Below are 21,879 nucleotides of genomic sequence, written 5' to 3'. Positions count from 1 at the left end.
CAGGTAAACAGTTAATCATCCTTGTAAGCCTAGGCGTGACTTCATGGAGTAACCCTAGTTTCCAGTAGTGACACTGGGGCACCAAACAACACTCAGTGTTTGCATTTGTTCAGTCTGTGGTGGCTACAGAGAGTTGGCAAACTTGCCAGGCCCTCGTGGAGTTTGTAATCTAGTTGGAGAGAGAGAGACCACCACACATGCTACAGTCATAGGAGTCCGGAGGAGGGAGCAGCTGCTGGGCGTCAAAGGATGTTCTGTAGGATGTTCTATAGAGTAGGTGAGATTTGAGCAGGGCTTTGAATAACTCACAGGCCCTTTGGTCCATCTTCTTGCCAAACTGTAAAGCAGCTTTTGGGATGAGCCCTGGGGACTTCCCTTTTGGTGCTTGCCACACACTGTCTCCACAGTCTCCCCAGACTTGATCAAGAGAGAAGGGAAATGTCCCATTATGTTAATAAGGACTATTTCTGGCATCTGTCTTTGGGTAACAAAGTAATGAAATGTAATAAAATAGGCCCCAGCAGTACCTTCAAATCTTTTTCCTCCTATTTTACTAATCTCTTTTCATCAATACTCTCCTTTCAAGGTTTAAACCTCAGATGTGTCGTTCAGCAGCTGGTCACCACCAAACTTTTGGATTTTACTTCTTCCAGCCAACCCCCACTTTATGATCTCAGTGTTTTCATCCTATTTCAGAACCCCGTTAAGAATAAAGTTAGCTGGCATTTTTTGAGTACTTTTGTAGATACTGTGTTCCAGCTTCAGGTTTATGTTCTGTGTTCTTGTATATATATCATCTCATTTAGTCCTTACAACAAACCTATAAGATAGCTTTTCTTATTGTATAGCTGAGGAGACTATGTCCCAGAGAGGTTAAATAATTTGCCCAAGATTACACAGTTGCTAAAATCTGGAGTCATTATTCAAATTCTAATGTCTGGCTTTAACACCCACCTGAATTACTTGTGATCCTGCTTTCATTGTTTCTTCCTAGGTATTCCTTAACTAGGAGTTCATACTTCAGTACCTTCTCATGTTAGTTCTTAAATTGCTACCATGTTGATTTAAGTAGGCAGTTCTCTGGTCAGAAACTTTTAGTAATAATTTCGTATCCATCAGATGAAGTTTGGGCTCCTCAGCTTAGCCCTCCAAGACCTTTCATTATCTGCCCACCACCCACCTTTCCAGTCCTCCCTCGCCTCCTCATCTACATTGTTTTTTAGCCAAAAAAAAGTTGGTGGCTGTGCCTCTCCCAACCTCCTTATCTCTGTCGTTCTGCTTGAGCTATTCCATCCAGACTTGCTCTTTTCATCATTACATGTAAAAATATTTTCACTTTCAGAGTTAGTAATACTTCGATATATGACTGTCACTTAGGTGATTTGAAATCCAAGCAAGGAATAATTGGTGTCCAGTGGATATTTAATGACATAGCATTAATTGTTCAGAGTCTTGTTTGTCCTTAGTCATTCTACCTACTACTTGCTCACTTATGTGGAACCAGACAAACAAGTGTGGCATATTTCTTTTCTTGCATTCCGGCCCTCCCTCCCTTCCTTTCTCCCTTCCTTCTTTCCTTCCATCATCCTGACATTCATAGTGTGTTATGTTTCTGTCTTCCACAAAAACTATAAAACCTAAAAACTGACCAGCCTAGCTGGCCAGGAACCAGTGCATTGCACTTAGCCCCAAAGCTGGTAATTGACATTTTCTAGGGACATCTTTGTTAAGCCAGTACCTAGAAAAACAGTAATATTACTAAATCTCAGGGTTATTTCTTACCTGCCAACCTGGAAACACTGTACTATGTGGGATGTAGTGCTGATACACCATGGTAGAGGCCCTGCTTATCCTGGATCCTTGTGAAATTCTGCATGTGCTTCTCCACAGTGAGCCTGTTCAGTGTCTAGGATAGTAGGATGAGGCTGCAATCAACTATATGCCAGCTGCAATTACTTGTTTTTCTGTCATACGATACCTCATTTAACCCCTAACAAGCCATAAGGGATTGATGAGACCTCACTTTTACATTAATCCAGCCAACAGGTAGTTCTTGAGTGCCTGCAGCATGCCAAGCACAGAATTCTAGATACTGGAGTCTACTAGAAAACAAAGCCACATCCCTCCCTTTATGGAGTTCATGTTCTTGTGAAAGAGTCAAGCTATAGATAGTAAATTAAAATAAAGCAGGTAAATTGAGAGCAACAGGAAAGCTATTTAAAATTGTGGTCTGTATGACAATAAACCTGTACATGTATTAACTCTTGTGGGATTGTAAAGCCCTTCATAAATGCTAAATATTATTTAATCCCACAGTGGCCTTGCAAGGTCTTTATTGTCTCTCCATTTCACAGATACGAAGAATTAAATTCAGAAAGGTAAGCAAACTTGTTCAGTGTCACACAGCTTGGAAATGATGGCACTGGGATTGGAACTCAGGTCATTATTACCCTCTAGGCTCTACTGCCTGTCATGAGCAGTTTGAGAGTTTACTCCCCTATACTGGTGAATTACTGTTACACTCCCAAGTGTCGATGAAGATGGAGAGTCTTTGTGGGATTTGTCTGGCTCTCCCATTTTTCTTCACAACCAAAGACTTCTTACCTGACCCAAGTCTGGGTTCACATGTCAGTACCTCATAGAAACCTTTCCTGACTACTTTAAGAAGATCTGGACTCTTCCTCTTCAGAGCTCTATAGAGCACTGTACATTTCTTTCTCATGCATAGTCCTAAAATGGATGTCATTGTGTTTTAGAAACCATCTTGTCCATAAAATCATGAACCCATTGCATGTAAAGACATGTTCTGTTTATCTCTTTATTGGCTAGGATATTAGTTTTGTAATTGTTTTTAAATAAATCCATGAACTCCATAAGGTATGGAGGTATGCTGGGACTTAGAGGAATGCATTCTGGATAGTGGGAACAGACAGCAGAAAGGCAGGAATATTTGGAGCAATCAGTGTCACTGGGGCTCTCAAGGGGTTACCTGTAAGCTTGTCACTGTAAATTGTTCTAGATTTTTTCCTAGGAATCATTGTAAGTGGTACTAGATTCTTTCCTAGGAGATGTTGGGCAAGAGAGGAGAGGATAACCAACAGGAAAAGTGAGGGTTTAGATAACTTTAGGACAGTTTGCAGCTCTTAATTGATCTCTCTTGATGGCAAATAAAGTAATATCCTTACATTCCAGAGAGAAGATACCAGGTACTTTTTCATTATTCGTTGCAAAATAAAGGTAGTTATTGGATCACCTTAGTAAGATTGCAGTGACAGTTGATGTTGAATATATGAACAGTGTATCTTTGAAATTCACACAGTATTTCTCTATAAAAATAAGTGTGAGATTAACAGAGATTTACAAAAATATCTAACAGAACAACATGTTTTCCTGCCTGTATTCTTCTGAGAACCTAAAGAGGTCTTTTTTTAGCCTAATTATTAAGTTATAAAGAAACTTATGCTTATTGTGGAGCTCAGGTACAACTTAGAACGTATCTGAAATTCAAGTGCTGCAGTCTTTCATAAAGTATGCTGAAAGAGGAGATGTGGCATCTACGGGGCGGGAGTGCTTAAATAGTGGTAGTGTGGGTTAAAATTACCCTAGAAATCAGGTAGTTCCAAATCAGTGAGTAAAGCTATATTTTAAATATTTTGAAGGTATAAACTTGGGGTTTTTGTTTGGTTGATTATTGTGTTTGGGTTTTTTTTTTTTCTTTTCTAAAATAACCAAGCCCTTGATCAAGCAGTGAAACCTTAATTATGACCAGAAGTACAAGATAACACATGGTAGTAGTACCATTGCATTATGCACGTGGCTCTTGTTACGTATTTGGATTACACGTGTGAGACTGGAGATAATACAAGTTTTCTCATTTGTATCTCTGTCATGTAAACCAATGTAGTGATCTTTTTCAAATGCTTGATTTGATTGTCTCTAAACCCTTCATGCTAAAGGACAATTATACTACTTTGTGATACTTTTTTTTTTTTTCCCCACTCTGTCGCCCAGGCTGGAATGCAGTGGCGTGATCTCGGCTCACTGCAACCTCCGCCTCCCACATTCAAGCAATTCTTCTGCCTCAGCCTCTCAAGTAGCTGGGACTACAGTTGTGCACCACCATGCCCAGCTAGTTTTTGTATTTTTAGTAGAGATGGGGTTTTACCATGTTGGCCAGGCTGGTCTTGAACTCTTGACCTCCAGTGATCCACCCAGCTCGGCCTCCCAAAGTGCTAGAATTAAAATTATAGTCTTGAGCCACCATGCCTGGCCCTTTGTGATACTTTTTCAGTATTTGTTGCAATTTAAATAAATTTTTAATTTTCTAACAGATTATTTTGGTTCAGTTGTTTTATCATGCAACATAATTTCCTTTATTTAAGATTACTTTTAGGTTTTCCAGGTTAGTGACTGGAAATTATTCTGAACTATTAAAACATCTAATGAAATAAATGTTATTTGTATTTTGTATTAAGCTGCTTCATTACAGATTCTAAAACAGCTCACTTGTATATGCAAAGGTGGTTTGTAAACTGTAAAGTTCTATAAAATATAAGGTGGTATCGTCTATAATACTGCATTTTATCTCTTTCTGTGCGGTCTCTGATACACTAGGTTTGTTACCTATTCTTGACTGTGCCACTTATAAATACAGGTGGTTATTTACATAGGCATGTGGCTTAGAGATCATGCCTGGCCCATCCACAAGTGTCATTTTGTTTAAACCTCACGAGAGTCTTCGTAATATTTTCACCTTACACATGAAATTAAGACACTCAGAGCTGAAGTGGTTTGGCCAAGTTCACACAGCTAGTAAGTAATAGCCTGCTGGAAATCTTGATCTTGGACTACAAGGTTTGTTCTCTTTACATTAGACCATGTTGACTCATTTATTTCTTTTTTTTTTTTCTTTTCGTTTTTTGGAGACACGGTCTCCCTCTGTCACCTAGGCTGGAATGCAGTGGCTTGATCTCAGCTCACTGCAGCCTCAACCTCCCGGGCTCAAGCATTCCTCCTGCCTTGGCTTCCCAAGTAGCTGGGACTACAGGTGTGCACCACCATGCCTGGTGAATTTTTATAGATTTTTTTGTAGAGACAGGGTGTCCCTATGTTGCCCAGGCTGGTCTCAGACTCCTGGGCTCAAGCGATCTGCCTGCCTCTGCCTCTGAAAATGCTGGAATTACAGCTGTGAGCCCCCACACCTAGCCTGTGTTGACTCATTTCTAAAGCTTGATGATATAAATGTGTGGAAGGGAATAATACTTTGGAAGAGTTTGAGTATGATTCCATTAAGGTTCTTCCCCCCCCCCCCCCCCCCATTTATTAGGAATAGGATAGTACTGACTCAGTTCCAACTCTTTCATTAAAATTCAGAAATGTGCCCTGTATTCAAGTTTGAAAAAGGTTCTTCTGTCTAGCTTTACACTCTAGTTTCAATTTTGATAATGCTGTGGGTTACCAAGGTAGCCTCTGTCTGTTGCTGAAAGCTTGATTTAAGTGCTAGCCTTTAGGAATTAAAAGGGGAAAGAAAAAAAAAACCTTACCCTAATTTTAGAGCACTATCACCTGTTACATAAGTAGTTCATTTATTTCCCTACCAAATCCAAGAGACACTGAAAAAATTGAAAAATAAAACTAAATTTAGGCCAGGCACAGTGCCTCACGCCTGTAGTCCTAGCACTTTGGGAGGCCAAGGCAGGCAGATTGCTTGAGCCCAAGAGTTTGAGACCAGCCTGGGCAACATGGTGAAACCCTGTCTCTACAAGAAATGTAGCCAGTCGTGGTGGCGTGTGCCCATAGTCCCAGCGACTGAGGTAGGAGGATCCCTTGACCCTGGGATTTGGAGGTTGCATTGAGCTGAGATCACTCCACTGTACTCCATCCTGGGTGACAAAGAGAGACCCTGCCCCCCTCCCCCCAAAAAACAACTAAATTTTAAAAGATAAATTCATTTTTGTGAATTATATGATTTGTAACATAATGTAATCAAATTAATTCTACTAATAATTTTTATGTGCACAAAGTAATAGGTGTTGAATATTATTGACATATTCCTAGTACTTGGCTCACTGGAAATTATTCTAGTTTCAACAGTCATGAATAGTGTTTTGTAGTCAGTCTGGTATTAGGAGAGACTCCAAACCATTGAGAAGCGTACAGTTGTCACTGACATCTTACAGACAGACTGGCTGATCGTGTTGTGCATGAATAAGGAAGTGAATAATCAAAATAGCCCAGCTGTGCTACCTTCTTTCCTATAGCCCTCCCTCTCCCACCATTACATCACTTGAACTCCCTGTGCCACTACTGAGATTTGAGTGTTCTTCTTAGTCATACCCTTTCTTCTATGGGTTCTAAAGCAGTTGAGAAGAATACTTGGAAGTCATGTAGGTTTTGAAATATCAACATCGTATGTTGTTAAGTAGTATCTTGAAAAAGGACCCAGAACCACTCCTTCACCCTTGAGTTGAACTTCTCGTCTCAGCTGCAGTCAGTGCAGACAGTGCGGACAGAAACTCACAGACCTCCCTGGCAAGGGGTAGCCTGAGGCACTTTCAAATTTTTAAGAAGGTTAAATGAAAAGCTGAGCAATAATGAGTACAACAAAAATTAAAAGTGGATTTTTGTTTTTATAAACTTGTTCCAGCCCACAGAAATCCAGCTCAGTCTTAAAATTTTGTTTCCAGAAGAGATTATTCCCATCTTCTCCCAAGCAGCCTCCACGCTATAAAGGGGAAAGAAATATATGAGAGTATTATAAACAAAAATGTATTTTTGTCTTTATAAAATAAATGCTTCACAGTTGGCAGTGTTGGGTATACTTGGCTCATGAACCATCTTGATCCTCTGGCGAAACTTATTAACAATAATTAAGCTTCTCAGTCTTTTTTAAAAAATGTGTTATTAAAACACAAGAAGCCCAAGTATCATCTTACCAAATATAAAATAAATATTGCTAACATCAAAAGGCCCAGTTTTTTTTCTTTGAAGAAAATAATTTTAAATGGAATGCTTAAAAGTTTAAAATACAAATTCTAGAATTTGACCTCAAGTCTTCCCCCACCCAGTTTGTAGCTTATAGCTATACAATAATTGTGGATTAAAATCAAACCGCATGAGTCAAGACAAAATATTTTTGATGCCTTTACAAAGAGGAGACCATGGAAATGAACAAATATTAAGTGCCTACTGTGCTTTTGAATTTTGAGTTTTTAAAACTTTTTATGGAAAATTTCAAACATATACAGAAAAGAGAGAATAGAATTGTATCATGATTTTTCATATCATCATCACCCAGATTCAGCAGCTAAAATCTTCTGGCCAATTTTATTTCACCTCTGCCTCCATCCACTTACATACACACATAATCCCTACTGGTTATTCTAACGCAAATCTAAGGCATATTTCACCTATAACTATTCCTAAAAGATGAGACTTTTTTTTTACAAAACATTATCAGCTATCCAGTCAGTGTTCAAATGTCCCTTATTGTCCCATTTTCATATGTGGTTTCGTCTAAACAAGAGTCAGACAAGAAGTACTTTGTGTATTTGCTTGCAGCATCTCCTGTATGTGTCAGCTAGACCTCGTTGCAATTAATCTGTTGAAGAAATTGTGTCTGCTTTCCTATTCTCATTCTGGATTAGGCTGATTACATCTCTATGATGCTGTTTTGTTTAACCTATTCTTTTCTGGCCCCTTTATTTCCCATAAGCTGCTTGTTAGAATCTAGAGAAGTTTGATCCAGTTTGGGTTTGATTTCTGCCCCGCCCTGCTCCCCCACCCCCCCGCCAAGAAAACTTCATGGGTGATGTGCATCTGGTTGTTCTTTGTGATGTGAAGACTAATCAATGGGTTTAGGTCCCATCATTCTCTGATCCATACATGGGAACGTCCCCATGAGCATTTCACCTAATAGTTTTAGCAGCTATTGACATTAATGCTTAGATTTCATCAGAGGCCACAAAATGGCACCCTGTGAATCCTGCCATTTCTTCTCCCTTTGTTTAGCTGGAATACTTCTAGAGACAGCTTTCCCTCACCAGCTGCTTCATTACCCTAGGTAACAGGCTTCTTCTGGGAAGACAGGAAAACTGCCTTTTTCTTTTCCTTTATTTACCAGTTTTTAAAGTAATAAAGTTTACCTTGCTAGTCAGATGTCATTCTTTGAGATTTTCTTTTTAAAATGTCAGTATGAATTTGTGTGTTTTTCGCGTGTTGGGATAGGAGGTTCCCCCATGACCACCCCAGGTTGGATGATTACTGGGAAACCTGTTTCCTGGAACACAGAGCTCAGGTAGTGTGCAGCTTTGTCAGCACCACACCCTCATGCCCAAGGAGAAGAACAGAATTGAGAGGTATGGTCAAAGGAAAATATCGCCTTACTTATGTAACTAGAAATGAAAAGGAAAATGCTGATCCAGTTGAACTCTTCTCATTGTGCTCTTTATCCCATTCATACCTGTTCCTCCAGAAGCCCCAGACTCCGTTGTTGCTCACATACCCTCTGCATACCCCCTGTTTTGTCTTCATTGCTTGGTTTCCCCCAACTTCTAAAACACCACACCTGTGTCTTCTGGGACTTCTCTATATATTCCTCTTTGTCACCTTCCTCTAACTAAAACTCTGGAGGTCACTGATACCCCTCGGTGCCTCTGTAGCCCTGCTGATGATGTCTGAGAACCATGGCAGCACTAGCACTGGAGATGAGGTAAGTATCCCTTTTCATTGCCCCTGTCAGACTCTTCTCCCTCAAAACACCAATTTTGAATCTCACGTATCAGAACAAGGCTATCCTATGATCCTCAAAGTTCTGAGCACCCAGTTCACTGTCACTTCTCCAGCATACCCCATCGTAGTTTGGGAGGATTTCAGTAATCATGGTAGGCAGTTCTTCCAGCACATCTTTTTTTTTTTTTTTTTTTTTTTTTTTGGGAGAAGTCTCACTGCGTTGCCCAGGCTGGAGTGCAGTGGCGTAATCTTGGCTCACTGCGACCTCCGCCTCCCGGTTTCAAGCGATTCTCCTGCCTCAGCCTCCCGAGTAGCTGGGATTGCAGGTGTGTGCCACCACACTCAGCTAATTTTTTGTATTTTTAGTAGAGACAGTGTTTCACAGTGTTGGCCAAGCTGGTCTCAGACTCCTGACCTCAGGTGATCTCCCCTCTTTGGCCTCCCGAAGTGCTGGGATTACAGGTGTGACCCACTGTGTCCAGCCCCAGCACCTCTTCTCTCCATTCTTCCAATGGTGCTGTCTGCTATTCTCGTTCCTGTAGGGCCTACACTTTATCTACAACTATAACTTTCCTATAATTTCAATTTTAAGAAAGCCCTCTCTGACCACCACCTCCAATTTTTCTAGCTTGTTCCTTGATCCCATCCCCATTCTGCTGTCTACATCACACTTTTGTGTCTTCTCTGGTTTCTTAACAAGCCTAAAACCCCTGATTGATAATTGTATTCGGCCGGGCGCGGTGGCTCAGGCCTGTAATCCTAGCACTTTAGGAGGCCGAGACGGGCGGATCACGAGGTCAGGAGATCGAGACCATCCTGGCTAATACGGTGAAACCCCGTCTCTACTAAAGAATACAAAAAACTAGCCGGGCGACGAGGCGGGCGCCTGTAGTCCCAGCTACTTGGGAGGCAGAGGCAGGAGAATGGCGGGAACCCGGGAGGCGGAGCTTGCAGTGAGCTGAGATCCGGCCACTGCACTCCAGCCTGGGCGACAGAGCCAGACTCCGTCTCAAAAAAAAAAAAAAAGATAATTGTATCCTTCCCTGGCATACGTCCTCATCATCTCTGCGCTACTGTTTTGTTTGTTTTTAACTCACTTGGCAGAAACACTGCCAATAAAGCCAGCTCGTTCTGTCCCATGTCTGCTGTAGCACAACTGAACCATAAAGTGAGTAGCACAATCACATTGCTTTGGTCTTACTTTCAGTTATGTCTCACAGCCACTTTGAACCTTTCCTTAAACCTCCAGCATTTGCCAGCCATAAGTGCTGCCTGCCTTCGTCTCACAATAAATACAATAGATGACTTGTCCTCACCCACTTAGATCTCCTACTTTTTTTTTTTTTTTTTTTTTTTTTGGAGACAGAGCCTCTGTCTGTCACCCAGACTGGAGTGCAGTGGTGCGATCTTGGCTTACTGCAATCTCCGCTTCCTGGGTTCAAGCAATTCTTGTGCCTTAGCCTCCTGAGTAGCTAGAACTACAGACACTTGGTTAATTTTTGTATTTTTGGTAGAGACAGTATTTCTCCATGTTAGCTGGTCTCAAACTCCTGTCCTCAAGTGGTCCGTGTGCCTCAACCTCCCAAAGTGCTGGGATTACAGGCATGAGCCACCAGGCCCAGCCCAATTAAGTCTAACTTGTTACCAGTCTACTTTCTATCACTTGTTACCTGGTCAGGAATGTTCACTGCTCTACCACTGTTAGATTTTTTCCCTATATGCAGCAAGCCAATCATTGTGACAACAGGTTTTGCCAAAGGGAAAAGATCTTATTCCCAAGGCTGCCATGTGAGGAGATAAGAGAACAAATGTCAAATATGCCTCCCCAAAGATGAAGTTTTAGGGATATTTATGGGATAAAGGAGCAGGGCAGTTGAAGGCATGGGGAAAAGTGATTGGGTATAAGGAAAAGTGAGTTAATAAGTGATCTGCACACACATAGGCTTCCTGACTCTTCATAGAATGCATGTTCAGAAAATGGTAGCATTACCATGATCTGAGGGAAGAGTTTGCAGCTCTGATGTCATATGGTCATCTCTCCTGCATTGGCATAAGCCCGTTTGAAGGATCGGTGGCCTCAAGCTGTTTGAGCTGGGCAAGAGCTGCCCTCTACTTTCTGAAAAACAACTAAAAGCACCCGTTACTGCAGTGACCTACAGGAAGCTAGTGGGAGTCTAGTTATGGATTGTCTGGCTATTTGACTTGCTAGTGGGAGTTTGTAAATCTAAGCGACTAAAAGCAACTGATATCATTTGGATATTTATCCCTGCCCAAATCTCATGTTGAAATGTAATCCCCAGTTTTGGAGGTGGGGCCTGGTGGATGGTGCTTGAATCATGAGGCAGATCCCTTATGAATGGCTTGGGCCATTCCTTTGGTGATGCGTGATCTCTGGTTCTGTGTTCACATTAGAACTGGTCCTTTAAAGTATGTGGCTCTTCCCCACCCCTTGCTCTTGCTTTTGCTGTGTGATGTGCCTGCTCCCTCTTCACCTTCTGCCATGATTGTAAGCTTCCTGGGGCCTCCCCAGAAACCGAAAAGATGTCAGCACCATGCTTTACATAAAGCTGGCAGAACTGTGAGCCAATGAAAACCTTTTTTCTTTATAAATTACCCAGTCTCCAGTATTTATTGATAGCAATACAATAATGGCCTCATACAGCAAACAAGGCAGGTTAAGTTTGGCAGGCTTAATCAGGTTAGCTCTGGTTTCATTTGCACATCACCCACTGTGGTTTCCCCACCTTAGTAGCCCCCTTCTGACATCACTGGTCCCCTTATGATAGAAGAACTCTTTATGTGAGTTACTGTGATTCAGTGTTGCTCCTTATTGAAATTGCCCTGCTTTTGCTTCCAGAATACCATATTCTTCCTGCCTCACTCCTTGTTATTCAACACTTCACACCTGAGGATCCCAGGACTCAGTTCTTCTGACACTTTGTGTCAGCCATGGTCACCCCCTTGGGGATCTCATTGTGTTTCATGACTTAATTATGCTGGTGACTCTCAGATTGTTATCTTAGTTTTTCAGACTTCTTTCTTGAACTCCAGACCCTGTGGCCACTGCGTTCTCACCATGTGGAATCTGGTGTCTCGTAAGCATTTCAGAGTTAATATACTCGAAATGAAGTGATATTCACACCAAGCCTGCTTCTCTCCCCTTCTCCACTCACTAAATGGCACTGCTTTCCTTCTGGCTGATCAGATCATCCTTGGGGTTATTCTTGATGCTATTCTCTGTTTTCTTCTCCTGTATCCAATCTATTGACAAATCCAAATTGCTCCTAGAAATAAACTCTGTACTTATATTAATTTTGCATGAACTTTTTCCTTTAAGGTTTATACTGGGAATATATTTAGAAGACCAAGTCATAGATTGAAGTTGCCCTGTATATGTACTCTGATTAGTGGCAATTACAAGTGGATTTGTAAAGGAAAAAAGAACAGACAGTTCTTCAATTGTTTACCAAGAATTTGCATTAAAATAATATAAGTATTGGCTAGGCGTGGTGGCTTACACCTGTAATGCCAGCTCTTTGGGAGGCCGAGGCAGGCGGATCGCCTGAGGTCAGAGGTTCCAGACCAGCCTGGCCAACATGGTGAAACCTGTCTCTATTAAAAATACAAAAATTAGCCGGGTGTGGTGGCGAATGCCTGTAATCCCAGGTACTCAGGAGACTTAGGCACAAGATTTGCTTGAACCTGCAAGGCGGAGGTTATAGTAAGCCAAGATCACGGTACTGCACTCCAGCCTGGATGGACACAGCAAGACTCTCAATGATAATAATAATAAACTATTGACTGTCCATTGTTCTTTATATCACAGATTCCAGGAACATGAAGATAATGTTTTTGTGGTTTAGGTGCAGTGGGGAAGATGCCCTTAAAAATGGTAATTGCCTTTATAGGTGTAAATTTCTTTGACAGAGGATTTCAAAATAGGCAGCTAAATGTCAGAAAGTTGTGTTTTGGAGACTGATTTATTTTGATAGGTGTTCTTTTCAACTTAGCTTGTTTTTAATTAGATTACTGACTTCAAGTTGGAGCCCTTTAATGAATTGGGCAAATAAAGCTTTTGCAGTTTTCAAGGCCTAATATTTAAATATTTGAAAAGCAGGCATAACTGGAAGGCCCAGCGTAAAAATCACGGGCCTGGTGTGGTGGCTCACACCTATAATCCCAGCACTTCGGGAGGCTGAGGCAGGCGGATTCCTTAAGCCCAGGAGTTAGAGACTAGCATGGGCAACATAGCAAAACCCTGTCTTAAAAAAAAAATCAAGGACCCCACTTTTTTTTTTTTTTTTTTTTTAAGGCAGCGTCTTGCTCTGTTGTCCATACTGGAGCGCAGTGGCGTGGTTTTGGCTCACTGCAACCTCCATATCCCGGGGTCAAAAATACCTCACACCTCACCCTCCTAAGTAGCTGCGAACTACAAGCACGCACCACCACACTTGACTAGCTTTTGTATTGTTTGTAAAGACAGTATTTTGCCGTGTTTCCCAGGCTGGTCTCCAACTCCAGAGCTCAGGTGATCTGCCCACCTCTGCCTCCCCAAGTGCTGGGGTTACAGGCATGAGCCACCATGCCTGGTTCCCACTTTTACATTGAATCCTGGTTCACCCAAAAGAGGGAAATACCATGGTGTTAACTGAAAGGGGTTCCTATCCAGACCCCAAGAGAGGGTTCTTGCATCTGGCTCAAGAAAGAATTTGAGGCAAATCCATAGGGTAAAATGAAAGCAAGTTTATTATGAAAGCAAAGGAATAAAAGAATGGCTACTCCGTAGGCAGAGCAGCAGTGTGGGCTGCTGGACTAAGGATACTTATAGTTACTTCTTGATTATATGCTAAACATGGAGTGGATTATTCATGAGTTTTCTGGGAAAGAGGTGGGCAATTCCCAAAACTGAGGGTTCCTTCCCTTTTTAGACCATACAGAGTAACTTCCTGACCTTGCCATGGCATTTGTAAACTGTCATGGCACTGGTAGGAGTGTCTTTTAGCATGCTAATGCATTATAATTAGCATATGGTAAGCAGTGAGGATGACCAGAGGTCACTTTTGTCACCATCTTGGTTTTGGTGGGTTTTGGCCAGCATGTTTACCACAAGCTGTTTTATCAGCAAGGTCTTTATTATGACTTTTATCTTCTATCAACCTCCTGTCTCATCCTGTAACTTAGAATTCCTGACCTCCTGAGAACGCAGCCCGGGAGGTCTCAGTCCTGTTTTACCGAGCCCTTATTCAAGGTGGAGTTGCTCTGGTTCAGATGACTCTGACATTAGGACCAGGCTACATAATGTTCCACAGTGTTCCATGCTGCAGGGACATTCCTGCGATGCCGATGGGTGACCCAACACCAATCAGCCCCTTCTGCCATCTGCCATAGGAGTCTTACCCCTTGGTGGTGAATGTTTCCTTAGCCTCCAAGTGTTCAAATTTTGCTTTTCTTATCTAAATGTGTAGAGAAATAAGTAGCCCTCTGCAGTTATAACCATTCACTGTGACCACTGTTAGCCACTCCAAAACTGCAACTTTTGCTAGTGACTTGCCAATTGATCACACGTTGCCACACAAACAAAGGTCAAGTTCTCCCTCACAGTATGGAGTAATCCCTGTACCCCAAAAGCCAAAGAGAACAAGTAACTCAGTACAAAAGAAAACAGAGAATGAGAAGAGTGACATCGTCTGTCATTTTTCAAAGGCTTCCTGGGAGCCTTCTAAAAGGGAATAGGTAGGATTGCAATTAGCTAGTTGAGGCTGAGGTAAATATGAACCAGCATAATCACTGTTGGACTGGTGAGAAAGTTGGACTGGTGAGAAAGGAAAAGTTGCTCAGAGCAGCCTGAGGTATGTGAGGTCTGCCAAATTTATTAGGCCCAGAGAGGCAGGAGTGCAGGGCTTCAGTCATGCCCTCCTCACCCCGATCCTGCACCCAGGCCCAGAGCAATTGTTGAAAGGCATTTTTTTCTTGACTAGTGGCCTTACCCATTATCTTCACATTGCTAGAATTTGTGAAACCATGTAGGAACTCTTTTCCTATAAAAGGAAATATTAATATTCTGAATGACTCTTGACATCATTCAGAATAAAAGCCAGTGCCCTTACCATGAGCTAAGAGGTCTTAGACACTGATACCTCACTGAGTGTGTCTCAGTGCCACCTCCCCCTTCCCACTCCCAACTCTTCATCCTCCTCACCTGACCTCCCTGCTGCTCCTCAGCATGTGCTCACACTGACCTCTGCAGAGCCAAGGCTTGTGTGTCTGCTGCACTGGCCTCCCCTCATGTGTGCATGGTCCTTTCCCTCTCCTCCTGAAGTCTTTGCAGATGACTTCCTCCATAATCACCATATTTAAAATGATAGCCCCACCTGAAAATACTCCTCCTTCTGCTGGTTTTTCCCTAGCACTTACATGTTGACATCCCATATAATTTACTTATTTTATCTTCTCCCTTACTAGAACGTAAGCTCAATAATTTGAAAGTTTGGGTGTCTGTTTTGTTCACTGCTCTAACTCCAGCACCTACGTGGTATGCCTAGTTTATGGCAGGTATTCAATAATTAAAGGGATTATCTTGAATACAGTAAAAGTCCTAATCCTTTTTGTTTTTGTTTTTATGATGTGTGGTAATATTCTTGGCATTACTCAAAAAGAGCTGTACTTTTTTAGAAAATTAACTTTTTCAGTTAGTATAAAGAATATTCAGTCCAATTTAGAAATGAACAGTAGAAAAGTAAGAAGAGCTAGCACTTGTGGAGTGGTTACTCTGTTCTAGGTGCCCAGAGAATCCCATGGAATCCTTTCCCAACCTCCTTACTGGAGATAGCTTCCATTATGACCCCATTTTACAAGTGAGAGAACCAAGGAACAGAAGTTGAGCAATGTATCCAAGGTCAGAATGAGTAATTGAGCCAGTATTTGAATCCAAACTGGCTCCAGAGCTAGTGTTCCATGTATCTTTTATTTTTCTGTAACTTTACGCTTGGAGAATGGTTGTAAGAATAGTAACGTGATGTCTCTTACGTTCTTTCCTCCAGTTCACTATGTTTATATTTTGGCTCACTTGCTTTATTACTCTATAGGGTTTTTTGTTGTTGTTAGTTTTTTTCCTTGAATCATGTGAAAGCAAGTTACAGACATGGTGCCCCTTATAAACATTTCAGTGTGTGTTTAAGACCAAAGATGTCATCTTATATGATCAGAGTATAATTATCAAAATCAGGAAATTTAATACTGAAGAAATGCTCTTATCCACAGTCCAAATTATTTCATCCCAATAATGTCCTGTATCGCTATTGCTTCCTGATCTTTCCCTTTCCCAGCCTCCAGTCCAAAATCCCATCCCGCATCAAACAGTGCATCCAGTTGTCAGGCCCATCTTGGCAAGACAAGGTCTCCCTCTGTCGCCAGGCTAGAGTTCAGAGGCTCTGCTTCTGTGGTCCAGGCTCTACCTCCTAGTTCCAGCAATCCTGCCAACTCAGCCTCCTCAATAGCTGGGACCACGGGTGCACGACACCACACCTGGGTATTTTTTTGTAGAGACAGGGTCTTGCTATGTTACACAGGCTGGCAGGCCCATCTTCTTAACTGAGAGACCAGGTTATACTTTACTCTAGGGCCATCATATACAAACTCCAGAAATTTAGTGTGTGTAAAGGTAGCTTTTCAAATCAAACAATAAGATGAAATTGTCAGTAAATGTTAATGGGATTGGCTGGGTGCAGTGGCTCATGCCTGTAATCACAATACTTTGGGAGGCCAAGGTGGGCAGATCACCTTTAGTCAGGAGTCTGAATCCAGCCCGGCCAACATGGTGAAACCCTGACTCTACTAAAAAAAAAAAAAAAAAGTACAAAAAGTAGCTGGGCGTGGTGGCAGGTGCCTGTAATCCCAGCTACTCAGGAGGCTGAGGTAGAAGAATCCCTCGAACCCGGAGGCAGAGATTGCAGTGACCTGAGATTGCGCCATTACACTCCAGCCTGGGAGACAAGAGGGAGACTTCTTCTCAAAAACAAACAGGCCGGGCGCGGTGGCTCAAGCCCGTAATCCCAGCACTTTGGGAGGCCGAGACGGGCGGATCACGAGGTCAGGAGATCGAGACCATCCTGGCTAACACAGTGAAACCCCATCTCTACTAAAAAATACAAAAAACTAGCCGGGCGAGGTGGCGGGCGCCCGTAGTCCCAGCTACTCGGGAGGCTGAGGCAGGAGAATGGCGTAAACCCGGGAGGCGGAGCTTGCAGTGAGCTGAGATCCGGCCACTGTACTCCAGCCTGGGCGACAGAGCAAGACTCCGTCTCAAAACAAACAAACAGAAAATGTTAATAAGATCAAAGCATGCCGTTTGAAAAATACTACTGAAGTGTACATTTCTGTTCTCATTTCTGTTCCTAATATGTTGACAATGTCAGTAAGATTGTTACCATCTTGGTGGGCAAACAGTCCTGACCCTTGTTCTTGGGTCCATACTTCTGATCTTTCTTTATGATACCCTGTGAGTATGCAGTTAAATGTTGATGTTACCTGTGTCTGTCATATGTTAATGACTGCCACATCTTAAAGGGCTACATCCCTGCATCCCTGGCTTTGACTTCACTTTCACACTTGTCCACTATTGCCATTACCTTGTTTTCTCATTTTGCTGCTTGTTTTCTCATTTTGCTATATGCTTCTGGAGAGCTGAGATGTGTCTTATTGATCCAGCTTTTTGACTCTAAAATGAGCTTTGAGTACATGAATGAGTGAGCAAATGAATCAATATTGCTAGTAGAGGTTTTGCAACTTAGTTTTCAAAGATCCTCGTCACTGGTTTTTATGTTAAGGTAATTTATGTAAAGTATATAACTCAAGAGCTGTGAGTGTCTTTGATAATGATTTGGGGAAAGTTATTCATAAAACTGTTTCACAAATGAACTGCTATTTTTCTGCTATTTTTTTTCTTTATGGTTGAATGTGTTCACAAAAGTCTTGAATTATTTATTGGTCTTTGTTTTTTCCTTTAAATGTTGTCATTTGGAAAAATATCTGAATGTTCAATTGGCTGGCTCTACAGAGCTGGGAGAGTCTTAAGTCTTGTTTCTGTATCAAGTGCTAATCTACAGGAAATTAAATTTTAAGTTATTAGTGTGTTTTTTAAAACTCAAGTCAATCATAGTAAGAAATAAGGCATGCCAATGGTCAAAATAAAAGCATTGCAATTTTGTATCTGTTTTTATAGATAAGCCTTTAAATGTAACAAAAGTTGTCTTTTGTATTGAAATAATTTGTTTCTATTTTTCTCTTTCCCCTCTTGCCTCTTTATAAAGGAGTCAGTCACTGCCAACATAAAGTTAAGAAAGCTAGGCGCTTTCTCCCTTTGGTCTTCTGTTCCCATGATCCTCCTTCTACGGGTACTGCACTCATATTTGCACAGGCTCTCCTATTAACCAGAGCACTCCAGAGAAACTAACTCTAACTTGATGCTTATAGATTATCCTGAACAGATCGTAGCTTTATCGAATATTAGTGTATGTGCTGTTCATTGTTCAGAAGCAATAACAGGGTTGGGGTGGGGGCACGGTTTTATGTCTGACCATCTTTGGGTTACTCTCTTGAAGAGAAGATTTTTTGTTTGCCTGTTTGCTGGTTTTTAAATGCATGACAGGGCAAGAAGTCGTTTCTCAGTTTCATTTGTGCTGTTTGAGTGTTTTCCCACAGAGGTCCGCAGGATCACACTTTTTGCATTATGGATTTCCTAATATAGCATGCAACTGAATGAAGGAGAATGGTCATAGTGACTCCCTAGTTGTCTGCTTTTAATGCTTTGGGGACAGATACTTAGGGCTGCTGCATAGTAGAGACAGCTATACCATTTGGAGCATTTTCTAGGAAAGCAAAGATTATTTACAATAATTGAAATAGTAATTTCTCCAAACTATTCAAAACAAAATTTCTTCCATGCAAACTTAAATGGGAACCTTTGTTGTCAGCAGAGCTTCAAGTACCGCACTCCCCACAGTTTATAGTAGTGGGCTTGGCCTGTGTCTACCTTGTAATATTTAAATCTCACTGGCTCATTGGAATGGGCTTGCTAAGGGCTTATTCCCTCCTTGTAACTAAACATACAGATTAATAACTAGTTTATTTGCATTTTTATCTGAGGGGACACAAGTTCCCTTTGAGGAAGGTGGAAACCATTTTTAAAATTTAATTGTAAGAGGCAGTCAAATTAACTTTGCTTAGTGTGGCAGAATCCAGTATACACTCTGTAATACTTTAGCTGTGTAGCTTCATGTAATACATTGACAGCTTTAAACTTGGCATTATGCCCTCAGATTCAAGTAAACATACTACCACTACAATCTTTCTTTATCTTTTGAATTAAACCCTGGGGGGTAATTTTTTTTATTTTTCTTACACTTTGGTTTACTTGTCATTTTAATAGTGTTTTCCCCTCTCTTCCCTCTTCTCCTTCCTATGTCTCCCTCCCTCTATTCCCTACTTCCCTTTCTTTGCATGCCACCTGGATCTGCAGATGAAATTAGTGGGGACGGTAATATTTATTTTCACATTTGTGTTATTGCGATGATAATTATGGAAATAAATATAGTTGAGTATTTAATGAAAGGCAAAATGTGCTTTTGATCGAACAGAACCAAGTACAAAATGGTATGCAAAAATGATATTTTAAAAATTGCTTAGGGCTTTGGCATGGAAAGGATAACATCAATTTCTTAATCACATTTTAGTGATAACTTTGAGTTGTATGTATTCCTAGTAAATTTTCTAGATTTTATTATTAAAATTTTTCTGAGAGTTCTTAAAAAATGTCAAAAGCAAAATTAGTAACACTTGAAAGCCGTAAATGGTAGAGGTCCATAGACTCTGTTTCACAAGTATAGTATCTATGTGATAATTCTTAGTTTGGGAATGAGATAGTAGAAAGGAAAGAATGAAAAATGATTTTAAAGACTCACAAAAACTAACAGAATTAGGGAAATAACAGCAATAATGATAACTGGTTTTTCAAACAGTAGATAGCACTTAAGGTAGAAATTTAAAAATTTTAAATCACATACTATGTCTTAGGTTTCCCATCTACTTGATATACTGCTTGCATGAAACTAAACTCCTTTATACTAAAAGAGTAAGATTTTATAAACTAAAATTAAGAAAGAATCGTGGCCGGGTATGGTGGCTCATGCCTGTATTCCCAGCACTTTGGGAGGCCAAGGTGGCAGATCACCTGAGGTCAGGAATTCGAGACCAGCCTGACCAACATGGTAAAACCCCATCTCTGCTACAAACACAAAAAATTAGCCGGGCGTGGTGGCGAGTGCCTGTAGTCCCAGCTACTCAGGAGACTGAGGCAGGAGAATGGCGTGAACCCAGGAGGTGGAGCTTGCAGTGAGCCAAGATTGTGCCACTGCACCCCAGCCTGGGTGACAGAGTGAGACTCTGTCTCAAAAAAAGAAGAAAAAGAAAGAAAAGAAGGAATTGGGTTTTTTTTCCTCCTGATTAAATGAAAGAATGCTTTTACTGATGATTTCACCTATGTTCATTTTTGCAGTAGGATAGAGATATTGATAACTTGAGTATAAGGAGCTAAGCAATTTCAGTAAAAGGTCTTAAAAGTGCATGTTCTTCACAGGATTTGAAGTCAGAGATTTGAGCTTCATTTTTAGACTGATTCCGTGATAATAAATTAGCAGCTGCAATTCATCAAGAGCTTTCTGCACATGACACTTTACTGACTTGATTTCTCATTCTCACAGCAGTCATTCAGAATATCACTGGGTATTGTCCTCACTGTTTTGCAGGTGAGGAAAGTGATACTCAAAGGATTAAGAGGGACTCTAAGGCTGCTAGAGGCAAGTGGTCGGGTCTTAGGCTCTAGCCTTGCCCTTTTTCCACTGCCCCATCCAGTCAGCAACTGACTAGCTGAGGGATTACGAGCAAATTGCTTTATCTCTTGGGTCTTCATCTGGGAAAGGTCTAAAGTGGTTGTTGTGAGGATTACTCTGTAAGCATCAAATTTTAGATAAATGTCTGCAAACATTTTCATGTATTTTCCCCACCTATGAATTTCTCAATACTATGAATTAGCCAGGGCAAGTGTATTTAACCCATTTTACAGGTGAATAAACTGAGCTGTAAGGCTAGTCACTTATTCTTGGTCAGTAAGGCCCATGGACCAAATGTGGCCCACCTGTTTTTGTATGCTACAGTTTTTTGCCTGTGAAAATAGGGATGGTGATCATAGTACAACCTCAAAGAATTTTGCTGAGGATTAAATGACAATATATGTAATTATTTACAACAGAATCTAGTATATGGTAAGCTCCCAATAATATGATTAGTAGTCAATGTCATTATTAAATATAGAATGCAGACCTAGCTTCATTTGTGCCCAGGCCTTTGAACCTGTTTCCTTTTTTCTTCTTATTTTCCTTATTTTTTGAATTAAACCTTGGGGGAATTTTTCTACTTTCCTTAAACTATGTTACACTAACATGTGAAGGGCCCAGAAGTTTCAGGCTGGACTCCAATTTTTTAGGGCCCTTGAGTATGTAAAAATACCTGTTATATCAATGTAATACTATCTCACAATCCTAAAAGCCAGGAAAGAAAAGCAAAATACAACCACATCAATGTCAAGAATTCTTGGGAAGGCTGGGTGAAGTGGCTCCTGCCTGTATTCTCAGCATTCTGGGATTACACTTGAACCCAGGAGTTCGAGACCAGCATGGGCAACATGGCAAAACCCCATCTCTACAAAACATAAAAAATTAGCAGGCATGGCGGTGCGTGCCTGTAGTCCCAGCTATTTGGGAGGATCACTTGAGCCCAGGAGGTGAAGGCTGCAGCGAGTCAAGATTGCACCACTGTACTCCACCCTAGGCGACAGAGCAAGACCCTGTCTTCAAAAACAACGAAAAAGGAATTCTTAGAAATATACACCACGTATTACAATTTGAAAACTCGTATGTAGAAGGTTATAAACTTTTGCAGATCGTGTACCTGCAGCATTGCTGATTTTACTCCATGAATTCTCTGTTCACATTGCCTAATAGTACACACACCTGCACCCCAAATATAAGTAATTCCCAGACAGCTTTGATATATCCACAAAGATTTTATATACAATTCATACAGCTAAAAAAAAAA

General features: G+C 41.1%; 1 protein-coding gene across 8 annotated transcripts in view; it reads left to right on the top strand.

Annotated features, from left to right (window-relative positions):
* Window positions 1–21,879, top strand: part of PTK2 (protein tyrosine kinase 2) — a 362,172-nt gene that overhangs the window by 222,191 nt on the left and 118,102 nt on the right. Inside the window, exon 1 of one of the 8 annotated variants that reach the window (XM_026454580.1) lies at window positions 19,246–19,264. The exons of the other annotated variants lie outside the window; for them this stretch is intronic. The gene's annotated coding sequence lies outside the window, so the exon portion shown is untranslated. Of the gene's footprint in view, window positions 1–19,245; window positions 19,265–21,879 lie in introns of those variants that run through there. 8 annotated transcript variants of the gene reach the window in all.

The sequence above is a fragment of the Piliocolobus tephrosceles genome, chromosome 7, assembly GCF_002776525.5.
Source record: "Piliocolobus tephrosceles isolate RC106 chromosome 7, ASM277652v3, whole genome shotgun sequence".
NCBI lineage: Eukaryota > Metazoa > Chordata > Mammalia > Primates > Cercopithecidae > Piliocolobus > Piliocolobus tephrosceles.
This window is presented reverse-complemented; position numbering and strand designations above follow the sequence as displayed.